Source organism: Gossypium hirsutum, chromosome A08 (genome assembly GCF_007990345.1).
Source record: "Gossypium hirsutum isolate 1008001.06 chromosome A08, Gossypium_hirsutum_v2.1, whole genome shotgun sequence".
Taxonomy (NCBI): domain Eukaryota; kingdom Viridiplantae; phylum Streptophyta; class Magnoliopsida; order Malvales; family Malvaceae; genus Gossypium; species Gossypium hirsutum.
The window spans coordinates 40,876,467-40,883,080 of NC_053431.1; positions in this window are offsets into that span (position 1 = coordinate 40,876,467).

A 6,614-nucleotide genomic window follows, 5' to 3' on the forward strand; every position below is an offset into this window, starting at 1 on the left:
TAGCATTGCATAGGATGATTAGTTATTTGATTGTACAAGACATCATTATGGAAATATTAGATTAGCATATATTGCTTCATGTACGACACTACTATGAAATTTTAGATTGGCATGATCTGCCCTTGGATGTTATGATGATATTAGTTAGCTTGTATTACCGTTTGCAATGTAATTAAATATTCTGATTTTTTGTAGTGCTTGTGACCCTAATTCGACTACGGGGAGGGGTTAGGGCTGTTACACAATGACTAAATTGTAAATGTAGTAAAAATTCAATCACCTTAGATTTTTATATTTCTAATGGACTAATGGAGCAATTTAACCAAATTGTAATAATGGATAGTGGAATTCCATAATGAAACCCACTTAGCTTGATTAATGGATAGTTAAGACTAATTATTTTATGTTTTAAATAATTAAATAAGATTTATTAACCTTAATTAAATGTATAAAAGCCAAATTTTAAAAGAATTAAAACATTCTTTTAATCTTTTTCATCTCAAAACTATTTCTAAAGAGAGGAGAAAATCTTGGTCGCGTCCAAGCTTTAGCTCTTGAATGGTATGCCATTTTTAGCTTGTTTCTTGTAAATAACATGTTTTTGAGATCCTGAGAGCTTGATTTAGGTAGCCTAGAGATTATTTTGTAAAACTGTTAAAGTTTCTAAAAGTTTCCATTGTTGAATCTTAAAGCTTTTGGTACTAAATTGATAGATTTTAAGCTTAAAAATGAAAAGAAGAAGAAGACTAATTTGTAAAGTGAAAAATTGTTACTTTTGAACATAGGGACTTAAGTGTATAAAGGGTTCAAAATTTTTGTTAAATTTATATAATTATAGATATTAGAGGGTTGTATAAGGATTTTATTGAGACCAGTTTTTAAATCAAAGCTCAAATTTGAAAGTTATGACAATTTTGATTTTAGGGACTAAATTGAATAAAATGTAAAACTTTAGAGAATTTTTGTAAAATGATAATTAATAGTCATATGCATACAATTAGATGTTATAAGATATTTGGAATTGATAATTTGAAATTTATTATATAGATTGGGATTTTAATCAAGTTGAGGATAACCGAGGAAAAATGAAAGATTATCGAATAATCCTTACAGTTCAACTTGTCTGTCGATTTTGCTAGGTAAGTTCATATGGTGTAATTATGTTTAAATCCTTATGTAAGTTATATTGTGAATTATGGTTAAATCCTTATGGATGTTATATTTTTCCAGGTAAGTTTCTTGTGGTGTCGTTTGGTTTGACCAATGCCCCTATTGCATTAATGAGTTTGATGAATTGGGATTTTTCAAACGTATTTAGATGGATTAGTGGTTGTATTTATCAATGATATTTTGATCTATTTAAAGAATGAAACTAAACACGATCAACACTTGAAAATAATATTGCAAACTTTACGAGAAAAATAGTTGTATGCGAAATTAAGTAAATGTAAGTTCTAGATCCGAGAAGTTGGATTCCTAGGTCATGTGATTTCAGTGGAAGACATCTAGGTTGATCCAAACAAGATATCTACGATTCGAAATTGGAAACCTTCAAAAAACGTGAGGTGAGAAGTTTCTTAGGTTTAGCCGAATATTATAGACAGTTGTCAAAGGCTTCTCGATTATTGCTTTACCATTAACTAAGTTGTTGCAGAAAGATGTTCAACTTATCTGGTCTGAAAAGTGTCAACAAAGTTTTGATCAATTAAAGACAATGCTAATAGAAGCTCTCATGTTAACACAACTAGAATCTAAAAAAGAGTTCATTTTTTACAATGATGCGTCACTCAACAAATTAGGTTACGTTCTGATGTAAGAAGACAAGGTTATTATAACAACCTAATTTTCAGTGGAGTTGGAAACAATGGATAAAAATCACAGTTCTGATGAGTAAGTTCGTAAATATTATTATTTAATATTTACGAGACAATTATAATGTTAAAATAAAATTTGAATTACTAAATTATACTATTTGAAAGAATAATTAGGTTCAAGTGGTATGACCTTAAAGTCAAGTGGTTTTAGAAAATGAGGTATCGGGACCTCATTTCTATAAACCGAGCAATAATTATTTTAATAAATATTTACGAAGTATTATTAAGGTTGTATTAAAATTTCGTTAAGAAATTTTAATGTTTAGTTAGTAAATTAAAGAAAAATGACTAAATTGAAAAAGGGACAAAATATAAAAATTATAGTATTTAAGTGATTTAATAGCTTGATTATTAAATTATAAAGGACCAACATTATGTAGTTAATTTATTAAACCTTTCATACTTTAATGGCAAAATAGTAATTTTTAAGAAATTAAAACAAAATTAAAAGAAGAAAAAGACATTTTTCTCTTCATCATTCTAATTTTCATTGTCAAAACACCATGGGAGCCTAACTTGGAGGTTCGGCCACTTTATACTCTTGCATGTGAGTCTATTTAATTCGATTTCTTGTAATTTTTATGTTTTTGAGATCGTTGTAACTAGGTCCAGCTAGCCCGTACCTTCGTTTTCTATTCTGTTAAAAATTTTGGAAGTTTCCATTGATGAATATTGAATGTTTTTTATGAATATCATGTATTTGGAGCTTTGGATTTTTTTGATGATTTTGTAAAGAGATTTTTGTTAAATTTTGGTTTAGGATTAAATTGTGAAAATGTCAAAATATTAGGGTTTGATAGTGAATTCAATGTTTATTAGGGGATTTTTGAGGGCCTAGTATATTTGGATAAAATATTGACTTGAGAAAATTAGTTAATTTGATGAATTTCGAGTTAAGGGACTAAATTGCAAAAATTATGAAAGTTTGGGGTAATTATGCAAATTTAAAAATAAAAAGGTATTAATTGTAAAATGGATTGGAAATGAAATATATGCAAATAATTGAGTAATTTTACATTTTAGATCAAGATCCTGTAGATACTCGTGGAAAAAGAAAAATAGCAGAATAGTCCCTAAAGTTTTGTAACTACTACAATTCAGTCCAGGTAAGTTTGTACGATTTAGAATTTAATATCCATATGAATTATTGAGTAGATTATCGTTGAACAAGTTATATAGTTATTTTCAATTGTGGATAATGAATAGTAAATTAAGATATATTATTGATTTTGATACTCGATTTGGATTGAATGTGGGACTAGAGTACATTCGTGTTTTGGTGTATTACGGGGGTTTGGAGTGAAGATGGTACTAGAGGAAGATATCAACATATTACCCAAGTAAATCGAGGTTCAGCATTTGTTGTGAACTCTCACATTATACTTTCTGTTTGGCGTGATTCGAGTGGATTAGCTCTTATGAGCTTCTGTTCAGCTCTTATGGGCTTCTCTTAGCGTGTTCGGATGGACTAGCTCTTATGAGCTTCTATTGATGATGTACTCTTACTTGTAAGTCATTCTTCGAATTGAAAATCTCAATAAGGTAACCTATTTAATGAATTTGAAAGATATGTTATTAATTTCATATTGATCTAAACATGGATGAATTTATCAATTGAAGTTGTGAATGACAGGGAGTGCTCTTGGATGATTATTATTGTTTGAATTATTATAATTAGTTCGGTAAGATTTATCGTTTAATATGTCAAACTTACTAAGCTTCATTAAGCTTACTTGTGTTCTTTAATATCATTGTAGATTCTCGAAAGGTTGGATGATCGGATCGGCACACAAGTCATACTATCCAACTCATTTCGGTAGTTTTTGGAACGTTTATTCCAAATTATATGGCATGTAATAGGTTTGAATGTTGATAGTCATGTTTTGATTATGTAAATAGGTAAGTATGAATTTGGTTGTGTAAGTTGTTTGAATGACACCATTTTGGTACTTTTGATATCTTGAAAAATAAGTGTTAAGTGGTTATGTGATGCATGTTACGATTACAAGTTAGTATGTTATGAAGTGAATTTAGTATGACTAAGTTATGGTATTGAATCTAGAATGGAATGGTTAGAAATAAGTTAGTTGATGGATGGTTAAGAATGCTTATGTTTTGGTATATTTAATGTTGGGCCTAAATTGCATATTGGTTGTATGGATTAGTAGTTTAATGTATAGATCATTTTATGCGGGTTTTAAGCATGTTTTGAAGCTTTGATCATTTATGCAAGTGTACCTAGGTTAGTGTTTAAGAAAATTGAGAGGAATGACTTGATTTTGGCCATTTTCTCGTCCACACGGCTTGAGACACGGACCTGTGTCTTATCCGTGTGTGACACACGACCATACGACATGGCCATGTGTCCCCTGTAGGTTCAAGGCATGCAAGTCAGGTAGTTACATGGCCTAGCATACGACCTGGCACACAGGCGAGTGGCTTGGTCGAGTGAACTAATTTAGTGAGTTATACAGTGTGTGTCCCTATTTCGAATGTTGACATGGCCTGAGACACAGGCTTGTGCCTCAACTATGTGACCTCTACAGACCAAAATTTTCAAAATTTTCCTAAAATTTGCAAATATTTCCTATTTAGTTCTGAACTATTTCTATAGTATTGTTAGGGCCTTGAGGGCTCGATTAAGGGACATTATGAATGTATTTTATTTTAATTAGATTATGTTTGCATTGATGTATGAATTGAATGGTTTACTATTCTATTTGTCTGGTAATACCCTTGTTCCGACAATGGATACGGTTTAGGGGTGTTACAGTTATTGCTTATGCTTTTCAAAAGCTGAAGTCGCATAAGAAAAACTATCCGACACAATCTAGAATTTGCAGTTGTTGTGTTTCCTTTAAAAATATGGCTCGAAAGAGTTGAATTTGAGACAGCGCAGGTGGCTCGAATTGTTGAAAGACTACAATTTGATTATTGATTATCATCAAGGAAAAACTATCATGGTCATGATTGCTTTGAGTCAAAAATCTCTTTTTGCTTTAAAGGTATTGAATGCTCAACAAACTCTAGAATATAATGGTTCCATCTTGGCTAAATTGAGAGCTATATCAATTTTTCCACAACAGATCTGAGAATTACAGAAAAAAAATCTAGATTTGCTAGCTAAGTGAAAATTGGTTGAAAATGGTCAAATGACTGAATTTCGCACTGGAGATAATGATAGCCTATACTTTCGTAATTGTTTAGATAGCTCAGCAAGACTGGATTGTCGAACCCAAAGGAACTACGAGTACTAGTATTTACTTCCTTTTTATTATCTAGCCTAAAAATTAAGAGGTTTGGTTATCTAAACTAATTACTAACTAAGAATGCTCAGAAAGAAAACTCAAGAAAATACTTTTGGGAAAATTCGATTGATTGAGACAATACCTAAGGAAAACTCCACCTAGACTTCACTTATTATTTGACACTGAATTAGACGATTTATTCATTTGACTTGATCCATAAAAATTCCTAAGTTATATTATTATCTCTCTTGAGACTAATAACGTCTAACACTAGGTTGAATAATTGAAATCTCTTTCTAATTAACACCCTAGAATTGCATTAACTCGATCTATAGATTCCCTTAGTAAGTTTCACCCTAATCTGGCAAAATCTTGTCACCCTATCTTTAGGCGCGCAATCAACTCCGCTTAATTATGACAATTTTACTCTTAAACAGGGCCTATTCCTCCTCTGAATAAGAGCGTTAACTTGAACCAATATCCTGGAATATTAAGACAAGAATTAAGAACACATAATTAAGAACAAGTCAAATATTTATCATATAATTCAGATAATAATAACAAGATCTGTCTTAGGTTTCATTCCCTTTAGGTATTTAAGGGGTTTAGTTCATATTTATGAAAGAAAACATCTCAAAAGCATAAAGATAACAAAACTTGAAGGGAGATCTCCAGTCTTGATGATGAATTCGGCAATTGAGATGGATCAATCGACTTTCCTTGAGTAATTCCTTGCTTCCTACTCTGCGCCCCCCTCCTAAGTGCCTCCTCAAGTATTTAAATAGGCTTTTGAATGCCTAAGAGCCTTAAAAATTGGCCTTTTCTAAATAGGACTAAACTTGCGCTCGGCAGGGACATGCCCGTGTGCGATTACTCCAGCTTGTGGTCAATGCTGTTAAATAGGCACGGGCGTGTGGTCTACTCGTGTAAGTCGTGCTTCGATCCTGCCAAATTGATAGGGCCGTGTGACACGCCCGTGTGAGGAAGTCCAGGCCGTGTTGTATTCCCATGTGGGCCCATTTTCTCTGTTTTTGAACCGTTTCTTGCTCTTTTTACTCTCCTATGCTCAGCTAAGTATAAAACATGAAATTAAAGGATTAGGAGCATCGAATTCACCAAATCTAAGGAGAAATCATCTGTAAATACGCTAAGCATGGGATAAAAATATGTATAAATTACGGTTTACTAGACACACACCCATGTGTCTGCCCATATGGACAAAATAAAGCCATTTCTAGCTTCATTTCTCACCCAAATTCACACCAATGACCTGCACTTAAACTCACATCCATAAACCAACCAATTCAAGCATTCAAATTTAGCAAATTCCATCATTCATATGGCATATCATTACATGTATACATGTTCACAATCTTACCTTAGTTTAGCCCACATGTTAGACATAATTCGATCAACTTCTTAACATTTCAAAACTACCATAGTATGACATTACAAGTACATCAAAACATGTCATTACTAGCGATTCCAATGG